This window comes from Trachypithecus francoisi, unplaced genomic scaffold, assembly GCF_009764315.1.
Source record: "Trachypithecus francoisi isolate TF-2019V2 unplaced genomic scaffold, Tfra_2.0 Lachesis_group13, whole genome shotgun sequence".
Classification (NCBI taxonomy): Eukaryota; Metazoa; Chordata; class Mammalia; order Primates; family Cercopithecidae; genus Trachypithecus; species Trachypithecus francoisi.
Genome location: NW_022681458.1, coordinates 93,604,386 through 93,625,742, shown reverse-complemented (window position 1 = coordinate 93,625,742; position 21,357 = coordinate 93,604,386). Strand labels below are relative to the sequence as shown.

The window sequence follows — 21,357 nt, the reverse complement described above, 5'->3', positions numbered from 1 at the left end:
AATGACAGAGAAGAACCAGAAGCCAGGTCTTCATGTCTCTCAGATATGTAGATGGCATTTCTTCCTGTTTTTTCTTTTTCTTAGAGTTAACTCCATGAAAGGTTCTAATCAGCATATCTAAAACATAGCCCTTCATGAACTTCTTCCTCTTTCTCTGCTTTTTGTATCCCTCTATTACCAGAAAGGGGTCCCAATCCAGACCCCAAAGTTACATTACATGTTAATCTGGAGTGTTTTTAATATTGCAGGCTCATAGAGTTGTGTACTAAGATGTGCCCAAGAAAACTACCATCAGTCTCAGCATTATATTTCTAAATATCAAAACTTGCTAGTGTCAGTGGAAGCATACATCTTTTTGGTAACATCACCTTTTGCTAAAATGCATGGTTTACATTGATATGATAGGAATTAAATCAGCCTCAGTTGTCAGTTCTGATCAGCTGCATGAGACATAGTCTTCAATTAATCTTATAACCATTAGCATTTTATATACTTTGTCAAAGTCTTGCATACAGTTTTAGAAAATTAGAAACTTTTAGAACTTTTTTGAGGACTTCAATATCGTTTTTGTTACCCTTCCAAAATAATCTCATGTTATCTTGAGATTGCATTGAACCAGAGAGGAGATGTTGGCTTTAGCCTCTGGTGCTAAGACCCAATAGTCATAAACCTACATACATGCATATGCACATATATCCACATACATGAGTAATCAGTTCCCAAGGAACCCAGCGGTCAGCAAGACAAGGGACTTGTGTATACTCCCAAATGTCATGGAGGTCTTTACTTCTCTAGTCATCCCCTGAAGTCTCCTATTATGTTCAGAGGTACCCAGGAATAAAATCTTTTTATTTTTCTTATCAAGTATTTAGAATCTTGTTTGTAAGCAGCAAATACGCAGTTCAAATTAACTTAGGAACATGTATCTCATGTGTCTTTCTCTTTCACTTGGCTTACTCTCTGTGGACTCTGTGAGGACTGGTCTTTGTACTCCGGGTCTGTGTGCTTACCTGGGAATAAATTTTTATGGTGATGAACTGTGCCCCCCTGTCTTATGTTATTAAGTGTAAAATAAATTGAAAGAAGAATTAAATAGTCAAAATGCTGGAAGAACAGGGCAATAGCAGGGACTTGAGAGCATTTAATACTCTTTCCCCACCTTTTTATTTTTTTCTATCATCTTACTGGTTTCATTCTTTCTTAATGCAAAACAAGTATGCAAACAAGGTGGGAGTGATATCCTCAGATGCTCCTGAAATGTACAAATGTCATAGTTTATGCCACCATTTAGGACTGACTGATGCTTTTTCCAGTACCAGACTCAACAATCCTAGGGAAGAGAGCTCATTGGCCTATCTTGGGACAGATATCAACATGGACCAATGAGTTGTGGCTGGAGGTAGGACCACATTGTACAAACTTGTCATTGGTGACCCCTTTTCTATGTATTAGTAAAAGAAAAATCACTGTGGGCTGGAGAAACTTCAAACACATGAGATGTTTTCCTTCCCTACATGGACACATCACCTCAGTCTTCCCAAGTATGACTACTAGCCTCTTCTGGATATCTTCTTTCTTCGCCATTACCTCTAGCCTGAGTGCCATTTCTTTTCATGATTTGGTAAAGAACTTGGGGCAAGACATACTGTAGACAGGAGGAGAATTTCTGGGTTGGTGATTTAGAGCAGATCTCTTCTGATCCTTTCTCCTGAGCCCAATGACCCTCATCTTCCTTTCTGTCATGCAGGAGGAAGTGGCAACTCAGGAGAAGGCAGATAGAAAGGTTAAATGGTGAAGCTCACAATCTGCTTGTCCAAGGAAATGATGCCCTTTTCTTAAAGGCTAAATGTTTTTTCAGGATGAGTGGTTCAGTCAAGTCCAAATATTCTTGACTACTATAGGAGATATTTGATTCTTTAAGTATGTATAACATTGTGTAATAGTTGTAGATAAAGCCAGTTTGGTTTTTCTTTGTTTACTAATTTGTTTTCATTATCCAGATTCACTTGTATGTACTTTTAGGCTGAGAAAGTTTTACAAACCATTTTAACATGCGACTCTTCAAAACTTTACTGGGATTCTATGTGTTTGCTTAAATAGGAGCCATTCTGGTTTTTTTTTTTTCCCCCAAGTTAATGGTGATAACACACTTATGTTCTAATTCTGACAGCCATTCAGTAGTAATGCATTTCCAAAGGAGTTGCAGTAGATTTTTAAGCCTTGTGTTTTCAGTTCCTGCCTAGTTATCTACCCTGATTGGCATTTAACCATTGAATTAGATTTTTCTTCTACTGAAGAGAGCTTTATGAGCTTTAACTTCAAGTGCCTGTGTCACAGTGTGATTTGTTTGCATTGTGATTGACACTGAGTAAGCACTTTTTGCAGGAAAAGGCATTGTCTTTTAGGATTGAGGGAGGATTTGGACACATAGTCTCCAGACACTTTTTTCCAGGGTTCCATTTAATAGTGGGCACATCAATAACAATCTCACCTGGCACATGTTAACATGGTTACTTTGTTTTTGCCATCAGTAACTATCATATTCCCTGAGAGCTGTTTCTCTGGGCCTGTTGACTGACATGGCCATAAATATATCCCCAAAGGCTAAAACTGTACCTGTTTCAGCACAGATGAAACAAAAACAAATGTCCCACTGTTTTAGGATTACAAATTATAATCTCACTACAGCATGAACTTTAAGGTGGTGATAATTCAATTTCTACTCTTTGATTTTGACATGATGGTAGAATAAATACAGTTTAAAAACACTTTATTCAATTAATTTTCATGACCATTTTGTGTGCCTGGTTCATTCTGTGCTCTCTAAATCATGAAATACATTATATTTCTTTCTTTTCTTTTCTTTTCTTTTTTTTTTTTTAATAGACAAAGTCTCACTCTGTCGCCCAGGCTGGAGTGCAGTGGCATGATCTCGGCTCATTGCAACCTCCGCCTCCCGGGTTCAAGTGATTCTCCTGCCTCAGCCTTCTGAGTAGCTGGGGTTACAAATGTGTGCCACCATGCCTGGCTAATTTTTGGATTTTTAGTAGAGACAGGGTTTTACCATGTTGTCCAGGCTGGTCTCGAACGCCTGACCTCAGGTGATCCGCCTGCTTTGGCTTCCCAAAGTGCTGATATTACCGGTGTGAGCCACTGTGCCCAGCTGAAATACATTATATTTCAAAAACATTACTACCCTTAGAAGTTCTTACCTTTAACTGTTAATAGTAAATAAACAAAATAATGTTTTCTGGACCTATAAATTGATTTTGAACATATGCTTGCCTTAAAGAGACCAAATAATGCACCTGCTGTTTCTTCCTATTGTACTATCATATTCATTCACTCAATCAGCAAACATCGATTACTGTACCTCTGGGAACCTAAAAGATAGGGACTGGCTGGTTCCATTCAGGGATTGCTTTAACTAGAAGATAACATTTGAAGTAATGTTATGCTAACCGGGAGTACCCAGAGAGGGCCAGAAAGAAGGCCAAAAGAATGTGAGTCAAGTCTTAGAGCATAAAGCAGCATGGGCAATTGGGGGAAGTTGTTTGTTGAAGTTTAGAGTCAAATGTGTAAAGGAGTGAGTATCTAGAAGTGGGACACAAAAAAGGTGGGATAGAGCCTAATCAGAGAAGAATATGCAAATAAATATATTTTCTATATATATATTTATGACTAGAATTTGAATTTTATTCTAGATGTTAGTAGTATTGCAGTGTTTTTGGTTTACAATATTAAATTTAAGAGGAGGATGAATATTCCTGTGATCGTCAACTTGGGGAAGTATCAGAATCTTGTTGGGTGGAGGAAAGGGGCACATTAATAATTTAAAAAGCCCACGAGGTGATTATGATAAGTCCTTGCTTCCTCCCCATTGAGAATCATTGCTGTTGGTAGTAGAAACCACTGAGTTTTAAGTGGAGTCCTTAATATCAGTGACCTCATTGCAGTACTATCTCAATTTATTATTCTTTAAATAAAACAATTGAAAAATATAGTTACCTCTTCCATCTCTATGCTCCCATGATCCCCTATGTAATTTTTCGGTATCAAATTTAAAAAAAAACTCATTTGTTGTGCTGCTGCCATAAACATATTTTGAAAGGAGTGTTTGGGAATGGAACATAAAACAGAAATGGAAAACAAAATTGACATTATATGTGTCTATCTTTGATTTCCATGACTGCACATCTTTGATTTCCATGCATGTCTTCAGTTTTCATGACTCAGGGCTTTTCTGAGATTCTTTTGGGGGTGTCCAGGCTAATGGGAGAAGCTGCTGGAGGAGAATATGGCAGGCTGAGTGCCCGGCACACAGTAGGCATACAGTGATTGCTAGTGTCTTTAGCTTCTCCTTTTAAACTTTAGCTCTTTAGTTGAAAATTAGGAGCCACTGGATTTTCTGTTAGTGGCTAATGTCAAGAGTGGCTGAGGAAAATGTTTGAAACTGAGGAGAAAATAATGACTCAGATATTAGATACATATAAACATTAGAAGGGAATTTAATGATTATCTCATATCCCAACCTTCTGCTTCACAGATGGTGAAACCAAGGCCCTGAGAGGTTGAGTGACTTGACATCACAAGGCTATTAAATGACAGAGAAGGACCAGAAGCCAGGTCTTTTAACTCCTTCATGTCTCTCAGATACGTAGATGGCATTTCTTCCTGTTTTTTCTTTTTCTTAGAGTTAACTCCATGAAAGGTTCTAATCAGCATATCTAAAACATAGCCCTTCATGAACTTATTCTTCTTTCTCTGCTTTTTGTATCCCTCTATTACCAGAAAGGGGTCCCAATCCAGACCCCAAGAGAGGGTTCCTGGACCTCGTGCAAGAAAGAATTTGTGGCACGTTCATGTTGTAGAGTGAAAGTAGGTTTATTAAGAAAGTAAAGAAACAAAAGAATGGCTGTTCCATAGGCAGAGCAGCAGCATGGGCTGCTCACCCGAGTATCCTTACAGTTACTTCTTGATTATATGCTAAACAAGAGGTGGATTATTCATGAGTTTTCTGGGAAAGAGGTATGCAGTTCCTGGAAATGATAGTTCCTCCTTGTTTTAGACTATATAGTCTAAAACATTAGACTATATAGTCTGATGTTGCTGTGGCATTTGTAAACTGTCATGGTGCTGTTGGAAGTGTCTTTTAGCATGCTAATACATTATAATTAGTGTATAATGAGCAGTGAGGACGACCAGAGGTCACTTTTGTCACCATCTTGGCTGTGGTGGGTTTTGTCCAGCTTCTTTACCACAACTTGTTTATCAGTAGGGTCTTTGTGACCTGTATTTTGTACCAGCCTCCTAATCTCATCCTGTGACTAAGAATGCCTTAATTTTAACCTCCTGGGAATGCAGCTCAGTAGGTCTCAGCCTTATTTTACCCAGCCCCTATTCAAGATGGAGTTGCTGTGGTTCAAATGCCTCTGACACCTCAGTGGCATCAGGCATCTACCATGCACTTGAGCTAGTCATTTCAGCATCAGTTTTGTCTCCATCTTATACAGCATTCAGCTAGTCATCGAGTCCTCTTGGTATCACTTTGGAAATGTCTCTCACACCTGTACTTGCTTTTATTTCCTACATTACTTCCTTAATTTAGTCTTTCCTTGTTTTGTCTTTTTTCCCCCCTGGACTATTAAATTAGCTTTTTAATTGGGTTCTGCCTTCTGCAATCCACTGTCTCCACTGCCTCTGGAGTTTTCTTTTTGAAACATAAATCTGAATGATGGGTTTACTAGCCTTCATTGGCCTTTCATTCTATTGAAAAGTCCCTTTCTCTAGCTGTAGCCTTTCACAATAGAGCTTTGATGTCCCTCTTCAACATTTTCTTCTGACCATTTTCTACTCCTTTTATCTGCCAAGACTCTGATCACACCAGCCCATTGAATGTTCCTAACTTTCCAACGTACTTTCCTGGGACGCCCTTCGTCGCCTCAATTTGAGCACACATCAGTGCTCAATTCTTTGCAGGTGTAGGAGAAGAAAAGTTGTTTTCCTTTGTTCTTCATAATTCTTAATTGGAGTGGACCCCTGTAACAAAAGACAGATTAAGATGGGAGAAACAAACACAAGTTTATTAGCACATATAGTTCATATATCCATGGGAGATAAATGAGTAAATCTCAAAAAGGTAGATTTGAATTCAGTCTTAAATTACATCTTTAGCTAAAACAAAGAAAGCTGTTGAGGCATACGGTTATGGGAGGTAACCAGGAAAAGCATGAGACACAAGGGTAAGATTCCTTATATAGATTTAAATTGGTGCCTTCTCCATTAATATGAGTCTCTAGTGATTTAGAGTCATCTTTCCTGATGCAGAGAAGGTGACACAGTTACAAATAGAGATTTCCTTTACAGATGTAAACTTTCCTACAAAAGGGTAACTTCTGCTCTACTTTTAGAGCTTCTCCTGTATTTTCAGTGTTCAAAATAATCAGCTTGAAATAATCTTTATGCCAAAGAGGCATACTTTGAGATGGTGTATTCTGGTCTCTTAAACACATCACTTCCTTTATGAGGCCTCCTTTCCTTTCTTGGTCGAGATAAACAGATGGATCTTCTGTTACCCACAGAGCACTTTGTTTCTTCTCTAACCATACTGAGTGCTATAGTCTGATGTGCATGAGAATTAATTTTCTTTTTGAATATATCTGTTTTACTCAATAGTTTGTGAAGTCCTTGAGCTCAGCAGTTGTATCAAATTCATTTTTATATCCTTGGTACCTGTGGTAGACTGAATAATAGTCCCCTATAGATTTTCATGTTCTAATCCCTGGAGCCTGTCAGTATGTTACCTTACCTGGTAAAAGGGATTTCTTAGATGTGATTAAGTTAAAGATCCTGAGATGGGGCTATTATCTTATCATGGTGGAGAAAGGCAGGAGGGTTGGGGCAGAGAAGATGATGTGATGAGAGAAGCAGGGGAAGAGAGGGGATAGTCAGAAGAAGCAGAGGTTGTAATGATGTGCTTTGAAGATAAAGGAAGGCACCATGAGCCAAGGAGTGCATGTAGCCTCTGGAAGTTAGAAAAGGCAAGGAAGCTCATTCTCCCTTAAAGCCTCCATAAGGAATGAAGCTGTGCAGATGCTTGATTTTAGCCCAGTAAGACCCATATTGGATCTAACCTTCAGAACTTTGAGATAACACATTTGTGTAAGTTTCGAGCTGTTAATTTTGTGGTAATTTGTTACAGCAGCAATAGGAAACTAATGCAGTGGAGGAGAGGAAAAATATTTTTTTCTCTACCCATTGTAGGTTTATGGATGAGGCCTCTCTAACAAAAAACAGATTAACAAGAAAAAAAACATACAAATCTATTTAATAAATTTTTATGTGATGTGGGAGTCTTCATAAGGAAATTGAGACCCACAGAAATGGGTAAACCTGAGTATTTGTAGGCTAGGTTTGATAATGAGTGGATAGTAGTGGAGAAGTATGATAGGATAAAAAGGGCATAATGTAATGGGAATAAATTGAGGAGAACTTAGAAAGATCTGTTTGTTCAGATTCTGCTCCGTAACTGTCTTAATCCATTTTGCGCTGCTACAACAGAATAGCTGAGACTGGGCAACTTATAAACAATGTAAGTTTACTTGTTTCATGGTTCCAGAGGCTGAGAAGTTAAATATCAAGGATCTGGCATCTGCGGGGGGCCTTTTTGCTGCATCATCCCATGGTGGAAGGTAGACGGGAAGGAGAGTGCTTGTGAGAGAGTGAGAAGTGAAGGGGGCTGGAACTCATTATTTTCTTAGGAATGTACTCTTATGATAAATAACCCACTCTGAAACTAATGGCATTAATGCATTCCAAGTCACCTCTTAAAGATCCCACCTCTTAACACTGTTGCATGGGAGATTTAAGTTTTCAACACATGCAGTTTGGGGGACACGTTCAACTCAAAACAGTGATCCTTCATCTTCAGAGACAAGGAAGTTCCTTTTCTCCTGGTATAGGGAAGCACCTCTTAGATGAGGGTCAATGATCTCCTTCAAGGGAAGGTCAGTAAGTTCTTCCTAGGTTTCTTGACCAGCTTTAGGGGAGAAGTGTAGGGGCAGGTCAGAGAGACCTTCCTGCTACTGAAGGAATTTTTCTCACATTCCTTTAGCCTTAAAGTTTCAGTCCGCCACAGTGCCATGTTTTGGGTTAGTATGGTCTGAGCCCCATCAGCAGCACTTACACACATGTAACATGCAGCTGGGCTCAGTGTATTTGCATCTGACCTTGACTAATCAGAGAATTGTTCTCGATGCCCATGATGATGAAAGCTAACATTTGTTGAACCTTTTGCTGTGTGCCAGTCACTGTGGTCAACATTTATACATGATCCTCATAATCATGCTATGGCACTATTATTATCCCTATTTGGCAGATGAGGAAACTGATGCACAAAGTGTTTTGATAATTTTCCCCCAGTCACACTACCCAATAGGTGATGGCACTGGGACTTGCAAGTGAGCAGTCTGGCTCCCAGGTCTGTGGCCACAGCACTCTGTCCTGCTTAGTCATGTTCTCATGTCACATGTATAGAGTTCATGTGTGCTGTCCTAGTGTGGTATGTTGTGAAGAAAATTGGAAGAGCTAGATTTGAATATTGATGCCTACAGTAATCAGTTGACTCTGTAAATGTGGGCAAGTCAGCTAACCTAGATCTGTGTCCCTGTCTTTGTTAAATCATTCTTTTTGTGCTTACCTTATGGGGTTAATATGAAGACTGAATGATAAATCACATGAGAAAGTGCTTTGAGAAACAGCAGGCACTACACTTATGCTATTTATCAGTATATATTTGCTTGATGTGTATCTTCTGCAGATTTCCTCATACCAGGATTACCTGGCTGGTCTGACTCATTTCGTGACTAGGGGCTTAATAATATTTGCTAGATGCATTTGATAAAAATACTCTTTTGTCCTCTTAGTTCTCATTCTTATATTTTGGGTTGTTGACACTAAAAATCTGAAAGCTCAGAATTTAGTCTCCTTCATAGAACTTTATTTTCTTTCCTACTTTTAAAAAAGTGAGGCTTTCTTATCTCATTCCTGAGCTAGTATTTTTATCTTGTAGCCCATAGGAAGGTGGGACTTACAGAAGATTTGCAATGATTTCAGCAGCTTTTCAGAAGGGCTTTGAGTGAACAGTTAATCTCTTGAGAATGCAAAGTCATTTGTGGCGGAGAGTCTTAGGCCAGTGTTGAGTTGCAAATCCTGGGGAGTCCTGACTCAAGAAGATAGGGAATTTAAAAAGAAAGCCAGTGAAATACGTTTGATTCTTTTTCTCCCTGTCCTGCCTTAGCCTGCAATGTTACTTATTCCTTTAAGATGCTTTAATTGCTAATTGTCTGCTGTTTGATTTTGAGGTTAGTTGAGATCACCAGGATGATGGAAGGCCTGACCTGACCAGACCTGAATTCATTGGTACATTCTCAACTTTTTGAAAAATAATGAGTTTTGGCTGAGACACACCTGACTTTTGCAGCATCTTGTTTTTATTTATTGTTTCTTTTGTTTACTTGTCAGGTATTCCCGCCCACAACATGGATTTACAGAGTAGAATTTTTTTTTTTTCTTTTGCATGTTCAAAGTAAGTCAAGCTATCCTGATTGGTGCAACATACAGACATAAAATGATACTTTGAGGGGCATCCTTATGGATGCATTTTTGTTCCTCTCTCATTGTTTCCCTGATATGAATTCTTAGACATAGACTTACTCCAGGAAGGGTACCAACTTAAAACATTAAAATCAAACCAAACCAAAAAAAGATGCATATTAATAGATCGTATTCCCTAAAGGCTGTACTAATGAACACTCCCACCAGTAGCGTATGAGAATGCAGATCTCACGGCAACTTTGTCAGTGTTCACTTACTCCGTAGCGTCTCTGGAGTACTCACAATCTTCCAGGTTCGGACATTTTTCAGAAGTTTTCCAAGTCACCCTAGGTGGTTTGAAGCTGAAACCACTGGTTTAGTTAATAGGAGAAAAGTATTTTCTCACTGTCTCTTAGTGGTTTGAATCTCTCTCACTATCCCCTTAAAATAGATCAGTCGCTTTAGGTCATTGGTGCGTTTTGCTATACAGGACATACTATTCCTAATGAGCAGTCCCTTCATCAGTCTAAAACTCTCTTGAACCACTAATTCACAGTAATGTCACCTCTAGGCTTATTAACATAATCTTTTGCCCATGCAAAGCTCTCCAGTGTTCAAATAATTCTGCTGGATGATGTTACCTTTCAACTGAACTGCATCATCTTGTTGGCAAAGCACTTCACGAATACTATCATTTCACTATTGCAGGGACCTTGGAATTAGACATCTTCATTCTATTTTTACAGAAAAACAAAAAGGAACTCAAATAAGTAGGTTTTCTCTAAGGTTGTGCAACTTATAATCACATGTTAGGACTCAGTGTAGGTCTTCTGACTTCAAGTTCAGAGTTTCCAATGCTGTGTCAGAACCTGTCTTTGGCTTTCTCTAGTTCTCCTGCTTTTTAAATACGCAAATGGATCTGGTTATTGGATTGTTATTAAGGTTTTTTTTTTTTTTAGTGTCTGCATTTCTTATGCTCATTGTCTTCTCTGTATGCTCATTTAGAATTCTACATATTTACAGCTGTGTTTCTCAACTTTTTTTTTTATTATTGCTCCTCCTTTCCTAGGAGAAAAATTTAATTTAAATTACATTCTTCCTAATGATAGAAATTAAATATTAAACTGATAAGAACAGATACTATACTTGATGTTAGCCAAAAGGCTGAGAAGTGAAGAGAAATTAGATATTAAGGAATAAGATTTTGACAGGTACAGTTGAGCCTTGGAGGACCACAAACTATGATGTCTGATACTTTGTTCCTCAACAACCAATTTTAATCTTCTTGGGAGTTCAGAAATGCTGTTAATGGACACACCAATTTAGATGACTAACCCTGGCTATCAGGGCAGAGAGGAGAGCTGTTGAGCATACTGATGGATCGTATAACCATATGTGTGTAACTAGTGGAACACATGACACTGACATTACTCTCAGCTCACATCAACTAATGACTTACAGGGAAGCTGTGCTTAGTGTGGATGGCTAATTATTCAAACATGCATTCTGTATGATTAAACCACATGGAATTTCACATTTGCTTTTGTTTTCCATATATTTTATGGGTCATATAGGTTATATCTCCACCTTTCACCCACTGCCTGCCTTTTTTTTTTTTTATTATTAAATATGAGCTTTGTATGAGGCTTTTGTCTACTTGTGGTCACAGCTCTGGGCTGAACTTTTAGATTCATTAGTTTCTGATTTGTGGCAGTTACTTACATTTTTACTTATAGTTTTAGATAAATAAATGCTGGCATGTTCACACGCAGGAAAGCACTGCATTGGTAGATAAGGGCCATTCCATGCTGGGCTTGACTGGTTGCCACTAACTCTGACATCCCTGACCCTTTGGCAGGGAAAGAATGTAAATGAGTGAGAATAAAGAGCCCCAGGTAGCTTCTGTTTGTTTTTGCAAGAGAGCCAGATCTAGGTGATTTGGGAGAATGCCAGATACTATAAACACAGAGCCAGAGAAAAAGAAAAAGGATGGCAAGAAGAGCCCAGGGACTGGGGGAGGTACACTTGCAGGGAGTGGAGGTTGGCCCTGAAGAAGGTTTTCATTCATTTCTATGTGTAGAATTTTTAAGATTAACTCGCTAATTTTTTTTATTGAAGTCAAGCAAGATTTTAAGTCATTTATCAGGGCTCATAGAATTATCTATTTATAGAAGTCAGAATAAAAGTAAATGAACCATGAATGCTAACACACATCTTGCAAATTTAATAAGATTTAAAAGTTAAATAAACTGATGAGCCTGCGGATTTTCTCCAGGGCCCCTTTACAAGTTTTAACTTTGTTTCCTTTCCACCCACTTCATTTTACACACTGTCTTGTGTGATTCTTTTAGCCTTAGCTTGTAGAATACTAAAATTATTTACAAGCCTGCTTTTAGAGGATATTTCATTTTTAGTTAAACATTTACATGATGATGGCTTTCTATGTAACCTGCTGAAAAACAACGTTTTTTTCTTTTTTCTTTTTTTCAAGTGCTAGACTGTCAATCAGGATAAAGGAGATTGTATGAATTATTTGTTGCTGCATAACAAACTGCCAAAAGTAAAACAACAAATATTTATTATATCAAATGTTGTATGGCTTAGGCAGGTCCTGTGCTTCAGGGTCTCTTACAAGGCTGCAATCAGTTGTTAGCCAGGACAGGGATCTTATCTGAAGGCTCAACCAGGAAAGATCCACTTCTGTGCTCCCATGGTTGTTGCATAATCCAGTTTGTTGAGGGCTTTTGGGCTGAGGGCCTCATTTCCTAACTGCTTTGGGGGCCACCTTCAGTTCCTGGTTATGTGGGCCTTCTCGACATTGGAACTTGCCTCCTCAAAGCCAGCAAGAGATACAGTCTGCTGGAAAGGCATCCACCATCTTTGCCATATTATGTTGGTTAGAGAGCCATTAGACCAGCCCACACTAAAGGGCAGGAGAACACACAAGCACATTTACACCAGATCGAGGGGCACCTTAGGATCCTAGGCCAAGGAGATACGTGACTCCATCCCAACAAGCCTTCAGGATCTTAGATTCTTTGAGGGAAGAGACCTTTTTTCTGTAGTTAAAATATTTACAAAACCTTTGTGAGGTGGTAGCTAGCACTCTGTGCTGAACTGGATTGTAGAGCCCTGGGCTAGGACTGTGTGCGGCATTAAAGACCAGCCACTCTGTAAATGCACGTAGAAAACAACCTCCTTGAGCAATATCAAGCAAGAGAAAGAAGAGGCCTCAGAGCGCCAGCAAAACAATGGCAGAAAACATATCCTTATCTTTTCCTTCTCATTTTCAAAGCTGTGTTAGAGGGAAGGGAATATATTCTGGTTCTGGAGATTTTCAGTTTTCTTTTTATCTCATTAATTCCTGGCTGGGTGCTCCAGGACGAGATATCCAAAAAGCCTTTTTTGAATCGCAGGTACTGTGAATATAAATAGAAGAAAGACACCATCTCTTCCTTTAAGGAACTTACAGTCTTAAGGAAGAGACACAGATGGAAGTGGACAGTTACCAAATATCATCAAAAAGCCTGAGAAAAAGTTATGCGAAAGCTACTGTGTGAGCACAGAGGCTGTAAACCTAATCCTAAGTTGCAGGTGGGTGAGTATTAGACGTCACTCAAGAAAGCCTTCATGGAAGAGGTGACACAGAGTTGAATTAATTGGACTGAACCTTTGAAGGAATGAAGGCAGGCTTTGCTGGGAGGCATTGGAGTATTAGATATAAAGGCTTAGAAGCAGGAGAGCATTTGGGACCTCACAAAACTGCGAGTTGTTCAGTGTGGATGGAGTTTAGGGGCCTTCTTGGGAATTGGTAAAAATTGAGGCTGGAGCTGAGTGTGGTGATGCCTGAAATCCCCGCTATTCAGGAGGCTAAGCCGGAGGATCACGTGAGCCCAGGAGTCAGCGACTTCAGTGATCTGTGATTGCACCACTGCACTCCAGCCTGGGTGACAGAGTGAGACCCTATCTCTACAAATAAAAAATAAAAAGATGAAACTGGTAAGGTAGGCAGGAATAAAATGATCATCAGAGTTCTTGAATGTTGTTCCAATGATTTTGGACTTTACCTTAGAAGAATCGGGATAATTCAATCAGATTATGCTTTAGAAGTAGAGAAGGATTAGAGGGGTGTTAGGAGACAAGAAGACCAAATAGTATGTAGGCGAAGGGAGAGGGGGTCTAAAATACAATGAAGTCAGAGGGAGAGGAGACAGTGAATTTGAGATCCTAAGGATGCAGAATCCTCAAGACAGCATGATAGCACTGGTTGTGAAGGGGGAAACAGGAAGAAGGGAAGCTTGACTTAGATTTCTGACTTCAGTGACTGGGTAGATGGTGGGGTGACTCGCCTGTCTACAAAATATTGGAAAGTGATACATTTGAGTATAATTGGAATTATACATTATAGGGGTTTGTAGGAATCTGAGCAGAGATGAGCAGTGTTTCAGGGTGTCCAGATCTGGAGCTCAGGTGAATATGGAGGAGACCACCAGGGGAGAGTATGCAGACCCAGAGGAGAAAAAGAGTGAAGGGTGAGTGCCTGTGACATCTGCAGTTAGGGGGAAGAGGACACTGTAAGAGAGGAGAAGAAATGAGTGGTATGATAATCGAGGTTCCCGGGGTTACAGGCCACAGGAGCCAACACAAGCTAGCTCAAACAAAAACACACCTTTTAGAATTTAGAATATCAGGCACTAAAGGTTCTGGAACTAGGACCCAAAAAGTCTCCAGGAGCACAGCAGGCACTCTGTCACACTAAGGTCCTCATATTGCAGCAAAGCTCTTTCCTTTTTCTGTCTAAACACCATCTTCCTCCACTGCTCTGTGCGAGTGATAAATCCACAGCTCCTGAGTTGAAGCACCCCTCCCCCAAATAATGAGGTCACCCATCCAATTGACTGCCTTTCGACCTCAACTCCAGTTTTCTGGGAGCGTTAGTCTAGTATTTCATCTTGGAAAGGTGCCCATGGTGTCATGCAGTACAAATGTAGCTAATGAGGGCCCACCTTGGTTGCAGTCAGCCCTTAGAGAAAGAAGGATGTAGTTAGAATCGTATCTATCATGGGCAGCCAAAATGATAGGAAGACGGTGGCAGGAAGAGGGGTCAAAAAAGCCAGACAAAGGGAGAAATTCGAAGAGGAGGGAGAAAGTGGTCCACTGTGCTAGATGCTGCTGACTGAACAGAAGGATTGACTTCAGGAAGAAGAGGACTGTGAGTCCATGACTGAGTAGCTATGTTTGTGAAAATAAGTGGGCAATTGTTGGTTTTCATGTTGGTAAGGCATAAGTACGCTTCTCTGTGGGGGGAAGAGGAGGAACAGGCATTAAATTGGGAGGGTAGACAATACAGATGAAGGAGGGCATAACGGTTGGATGAGATTCCCGAGGAAGCAAGAGGGAACACAGGCGGAGGGATTAGCAGCAGACAGGAACAGGCCATGGCTCTCACCAAGGCAGGCAGGAAAGTGGGGTGCAGATGTAGATAATTTGGAGGGTGGGCTGCTAAGAAATTAAGTCTAGATTCTGGTGACAGGAATTATTTACTCTTGACAGAACCCTAAGTTCTCTTGCTCCTTAAATGTATTGCATCAATGCTGCAATTTAAAGATCTTTGACAACTAAAGAATCTGGTATTCCTATGCCAGGGGATTGACATAGAGAGCTTAGGCCAGGCCGGGACTCTTTATAGGAGCCCCCAGTTGGGCCCAGTGTCCCTGTCTGAAGTAAATGCTCCTGTGTTCCTGCTGTGGTCTGTGTTCCCCCAGAATCCATATGTTGAAACTTAATTTCCAGTGTGATAGTATTAAGAGGTGGAGCCTTTAGGAGGTGATTTAGTCATGAGGGTGGAGCCCTCATGAGTGGGATTAATGACCTTATATAAGAGGCGTGAGGGTGCTGTTCATCCCTGTTCCCCTCCCATCTCTTTTACCTTGTGAGGGTGCAGCAGCAAGGCACTGTCTTGGAAGCAGAGAACAGCCCTCACCAGACACGGAATCTGCTAGTGCTCTGGCCTTGGAATTTCCACCGTCAAGAGCTGTGAGTAGTACACTTCTGATGCTTATAAATATATTACCCGGTCTGTGGTATATTGTTATAGCAGAACAAACAGACTTGGACAATTCCTAAGTAAGTTCAGGAACATCCCAAGAGAAGCAAACATAAAAATATGAATGTATCACTCCAGCCTGGGCAACAGTGAGACCCTGTCGCTACAAAAAATTAAAAAAGTTAGCTGGGCATGGTGGTGTGCACCTGTAGTCCCAGCTACTCAGGAGGCTGAAGCAGGAGAATTGCTTGAGCCTAGGAATTCAGAATTACATAAGTGAGCTATGATTTCTCCACTGTTCTCTGGCCTAGACAACAGAGTAAGAACCTGTCTGTTAAAAAATAATGAATGTAGCTAATGACAACTGTACACAAATTAGAAAATTTCGAGTTTGTGTTTCTCCTGTCTTCTTGCCATGGCTTTCCTCTCCTCACTGAGGCTGACTTCTTTTTATAAGTGACAGGATCCCACTCTGTTGCCCAGGCTGGAGAGCAGGGGGCGAGGCCATGGCTCACTGCAGCCTTGACCTCTCAGTCTCAGGTGATTGAGGCCGACTCCTGGTTGCATGAACAGTATAGGGCTGGGATCCTGTGCAAGATGGCCTTGCCCCAAGTCTGTCAGCTGTCACTGGCGAAGCATGTATCTAAGGATGTGTGACCCTAACTGGACTCATCTTCCCACCCACCACTCCATTTACCAGAAGACCTGGAAGGTTTTCTTCCATGCATCTTTAGCCAGGCTAAGTGAGAATTACTCGCATAGGATTCAAGAGAAACTTAGGTTTAGTAAAAAAGAGAAAGTGGAGTTATATAACATGAAATATTCTAAAGCAATATTTTTTCCTCTAAGATATCTTCTGGTTTAGTTTATCGAAAAGAGGATGGGATGATGGTGATTTTACTCAAGTTAATTTATATTTCAAATGGAAGAAGCAAGCATGGTTTTTTATTTTATTTTTATTTTTTTGTATTTAGGAAGCAAAAACCATGATTTGTGGGAATTCTTTCATGGTAATAGTCACCAGCATTTTTTGAGTGCCTCATATGCGCCTGAAATTGTGTCGTCAGAACCCGTGCCTGGCACTTAGCAGGCGTCAGGAGGCACGGGTCTGCTGATGGACTTAACTAGTGTTTGTGTTACCAGAAGATGCGGAGGGCAGACTTTCTAGTACCAGGGATGAGCTATGAGAGTAGCTTTGTCAAAGCTGCCAGACTTTGCTGGAGTGGCCATAGTACTCCTATTTAATCCTGATGTTAGGCCTAGAAATTCTCTGCTTGATCTGAGGAAAGGGTATTGGACCATCAAGGGAGCAAAAACAAGTCCTTAAGCCCTTCTGTCTACCCATCCACAGAGGCTTCAGAAATTCCAAACCCAGGGGAGATGGCTCTTTGGGCTTCAGGTGGCAGAATAACTCGTAGGAGAGCTGAGGCGTTCCAGGGATTTGCTTCCCTGGGGTATTTATTTGAATAGACCCTTATTCTGGACGAAGGACTACAGGACTGTGCCTTGAAATAGAGGTTTGTTAGCCTTCTTCCTGGGTGAATAGAATGTTCAGTGGGTGCAGGTAAGGCTTCATCAGACTTCAAGCTGCCCCACCACAGCCCATCCTCATTGATTGCTAATACTTGCAATACAACTCTATCAGTGAGACCTTACACCTGATAAAGTCCCATTCCTCTCCTAAGACTATAGCCATATACTTTGCTCTTGCTATTGAATTTTTGTCACTTTGAAGTCTCTGTTTGAATTTAAAGAGTGGTCTCTTTGACTAACTTTCCCTAGCAGAATATCCAGATTGGTTCAAAACCCGTGAGTAGAGGCAGTAGGTCCTCTTAAATACTGTTGTCTTAATCACCGAGGGACAATTCACAAGGACACCTTCATCTGGAGTGTTGGGTGCATTTAATTCTCACTTTTTAATTAGCAAACTATTTTGGGAATTGAGACATTTGACATTAGATGACTCCAGGATACCACTGTCTTAAAGCTGGTCTAATAAACTTGCAGAGCATTCAAAATATTTGGTTTAGTTTAAAAAATTATTGTTCTGGCCTGGCACTGTGGCTCACGCCTGTAATCCCAGCACTTTGGGAGGCCAAGGTGGGTGGATCACGAGGTCAGGAGATCGAGACCATCCTGACTAACATGGTGCAACCCCGTCTCTACTAAAAATGCAAAAAATTAGCCGGGTGTGGTGGCAGGCACCTGTAGTCCCAGCTACTTGGGAGGCTGAGGCAGGAGAATGGCGTGAACCCAGGAGGCAGAGCTTGCAGTGAGCTGAGATTACGCCACTGCACTCCAGCCTGGGCAACAGAGCAAGACTCTGTCTCAAAAAAAAAAAAAAAAATTATTGACCTCTATGAGCCAATGTATATAATGGTCAAGAAAAGACAATACTAATCCATTGTAATAAAAGCTAGAGTAGTAGTTTCCTCTGAAGAGGGTGGGGACAGGACAGGGCATAAGCTTTCTAGAATGCTGGAAGTGTTTATAACTTGGTTCAGGTGTGCGGTAGGGGCATACAAATGTAAAAATTCATAGAGCTTTATTTATAGCAGTGAAAAAGAACACAAAAATTTTCATCTAGGTGTTGATCCCATCATTCCCTAAGATTGCAGGCTTCATTATAGGTCCTTAGTGTAAACCTTTGTGGGGTTTTAAGACCCCATAGGGAGTTACAGGATCAGATTTATGCTTTGAGGAGCTCTCTGGTTGTTGCTAGAGAAGGGGTTGGAGGGGACTGAGTGAGAGCAGTGGCCATGACTGGGAGGCTGATGCTGTGGTGAGTAAGAGAGAGCGGGCCCTTGATTAGAGTGCAGGCAAGGGGCTTTGTGGGGTTCAAGAGAAGGTGTTGAAGGTGACTCCCAGGAGTCATACACGAGCAGTTGTGTGGAGGGAAGGGCCATTGCCTGGAGATAAAGAATTCAGCTGCAGACATGTTTAGTTTCTAATGCCAGCGAGCCACCCTTGAAGATGACAAGTAGGTAATTAAGTAGATAAGTCTGGAGTCAGAAAATCGGTCTGAGCTGAATTATAAATTTGGGAGTTGCTGGCGTGGTATTTAAAGCAATGGGAATGCATGAAATCATTTTGAGGGACAGCATAGAATAGGAAGGAAAGGGGTTCCAGGACTGTGTCCTGAGAAATTGCCACATTTGGAGGTCAGGTAGGGGAGGAGTCAGAATAGGAGGCTGAAGAGGAGTGAAAGGGGAGTACAAGGGCAGCAAGGAGACTGGGCTATCCTGGCATCCAAGGGAAGAATGTTACAAGAAGTGGAGAGTGGTCAACTGTGGTGAGTGCTGTTGAGTAGTCGAATAAGTGGAGGACTGAAATCCTCAGTGGATTTCATAGCATGGAGGCCATCCATCATCTCAGCAAGAATGGCTTATATGGAGGTGTGCTGGTAGAAGCCACACTGCAGTGAAGCAAAGCTGTACTTTTTTTTCTTGCAGGTTATTTGTTGCTTTAGTCGTGTATTCAGAATATCAATCCTGCATGTAACATGTAATTATATAAGCTTAATTCTATTGTGTAATGTAAAGGGATTAATTGGAATCCAGTTTCCTTAGCTGTTTTAGTGAAATAAATTGAAGATAGAAAATTGCTGTGGGAAACTATTTTTGAGGCTTTGTATTTACTCAGTTGGATTTTTAAAGAGGTCATTTTATGGTCCATTCCTGCCCCCATGCAGGAATGAACTGCATGATACTTGATTCATATTGCTTTAAAGGGCAAGGTATTGAGGGAACTTCTTGGGACATTTAGAATTTCTCTAGCTGATCCTGAGGCTAAGTATCCCTGGAGGCTAAATGGCCATCATCTTTTCTTAAACCTATCATGGGCCACGCGCAGTGGCTCATGCCTGTAATTCCAGCTCTTTGGGAGGCCAAGGTGGGTGGATCATGAGGTCAGGAGATCGAGACCATCCTGGCTAACATGGTGAAACCCTGTCTCTATTTAAAAAAAAAAGCTAAAAATTAGCTGAGTGTGGTGGCGGGTGCCTGTAGTCCCAGCTACTCGGGAAGCTGAGGCAGGAGAATGGTGTGAACCTGGGAGACGGAGTTTGCAGTAAGCTGAGATTGCGCCACTGCACTCCAGCCTGCGTGACAGAGCAAGACTCCAGCTCAAAAAAAATAAAAATAAAAAATAAAAAAAGAAACCTATCATGGAAATCCCAATAATGGAAAGAAACCAGGGCAGGGAGGGCTCACATCACTTTATTTCAGAAGTCAAGCATATGGTTTTGTTGACTAAAATACATAGACTGAGAAAAAAGAAAAACAAAGGGAAAAAGGTCTCAATTATATTCAGGTCTTGAGTGTAGGAAGTGTTTTGTGAATACGATGCATCTTACAGGTTTGTATTTGATATCAACTCAGTATTTAGTCAAGGTTGAAAAGTAGAGTAGATGTGTGACTTTCCTACTTCCCGGGACACAGTAACATCTAGCCCTGGATCCTGGTGCTCCATGATACTGGGAACGAAGGCGGCAATTTGAGTATTATCTAGGTAGAGCCCAACAAGTAGTGGGTGCCCGAATGATATTGTGTTGAATAATGTTACACTGAAGGGAAGTCTGTCCCTGACAGTCTCCCTTCTTTTGTTTGCTGAGTCTCATGCTCTTACGAGAAGTGCTCTGTATTAATTTTCTTCTTATTCCTGTACTTAGGAGGTTCTGCTGAGAATCAAGAGGTTCAATCTATAATCTCTAGGTTTCTCTATGCTGTTGTCAACAGGGAGCGTTAACATCCTGCCTCGCAGGAAGGTAGCACATGTTAGGCTTTTACTATAGATGGTTAATATTTTCAGGATGAAGTTTGATTTTATAGCATAGTCATATTTATGCAATATGATGTTATAATACAATTATAAGGAAAAAGTTGTTTTGTTTTGTTTTGTTTCATTTCACATGCAAGGAAATGTGCTGGGATGACCAGGAAAGAAAACAGTGAAGGAAACAACTTTACTCCCACTATTTGTGGAGCTTGTTTGGTTCTGGCAGGAAGTCAGGGTTTCAGAGGAGATGGGATGTTCAGTTTGGTCCAGGTGATCTTCAGTCTTCAAGGATCTAGAGAGACTTGGGGGTTGTCCATGATTCATCAGAAGAACTGTTCCACAGACCTCAGGGTTTGTTTCGGTTTAGAATCACAGTGCCTTCGTAAATTTTTCTTAGATTGAGGTGAAGGTATGAGTAGGTTTGTTTTGAAGGTAGACAAACCAGGATTTACCTTGATTTCTTGAGTATTTTTCATCAGCATAAATGAACCCAATAAGTAAGTGCCCATGGGTGGCCCTGTGATTTTTGATATACAGTTGGTATCAAACTAATTGTAAAGGGTCTTGGCGAGATGAAGTCATGGACTGTGGGAGGTAGATGGGGTGTGAGTGGGGAATACTTGAGTGAGAGGTTTCTTTTCCTCTGAAGGAACGATGATGATGATAATGATGCCTACTGTTTATTGAATGGGCACAGATGTGGTTCTGCCCTCTGTCTTGGCATGATGAAAATAAAGCTTGGCAAGTTCTTATGTGTTCTTTGGCCCTGAAATCCCAATGGTCTGAAAATAGATTGAGAAAATACCTTTCCTAAAGAGAATCAGAAAAATGTTTGGGGTTCTCCCAAACATTTTCTCTTTGTATATTCTTGTTTCTCTGTTTCTTCTACCATGCTTTTTTGTGGGCCCATTTGCTGTACCTGTTACCATGACATTTGAAAT

The 21,357-nt window shown here is 40.7% G+C and overlaps 1 protein-coding gene and 1 pseudogene across 3 annotated transcripts in view; one reads left to right on the top strand and one right to left on the bottom strand.

Moving 5' to 3' along the window:
* The window catches only part of LYPD6 (LY6/PLAUR domain containing 6), a 155,008-nt gene that overhangs the window by 30,641 nt on the left and 103,010 nt on the right, over positions 1–21,357 (top strand). The window contains exon 1 of one of the 3 annotated variants that reach the window (XM_033231550.1): positions 15,507–15,630. The exons of the other annotated variants lie outside the window; for them this stretch is intronic. The gene's annotated coding sequence lies outside the window, so the exon portion shown is untranslated. Of the gene's footprint in view, positions 1–15,506; positions 15,631–21,357 lie in introns of those variants that run through there. 3 annotated transcript variants of the gene reach the window in all.
* Positions 10,644–10,770, bottom strand: LOC117095557 (annotated as a pseudogene).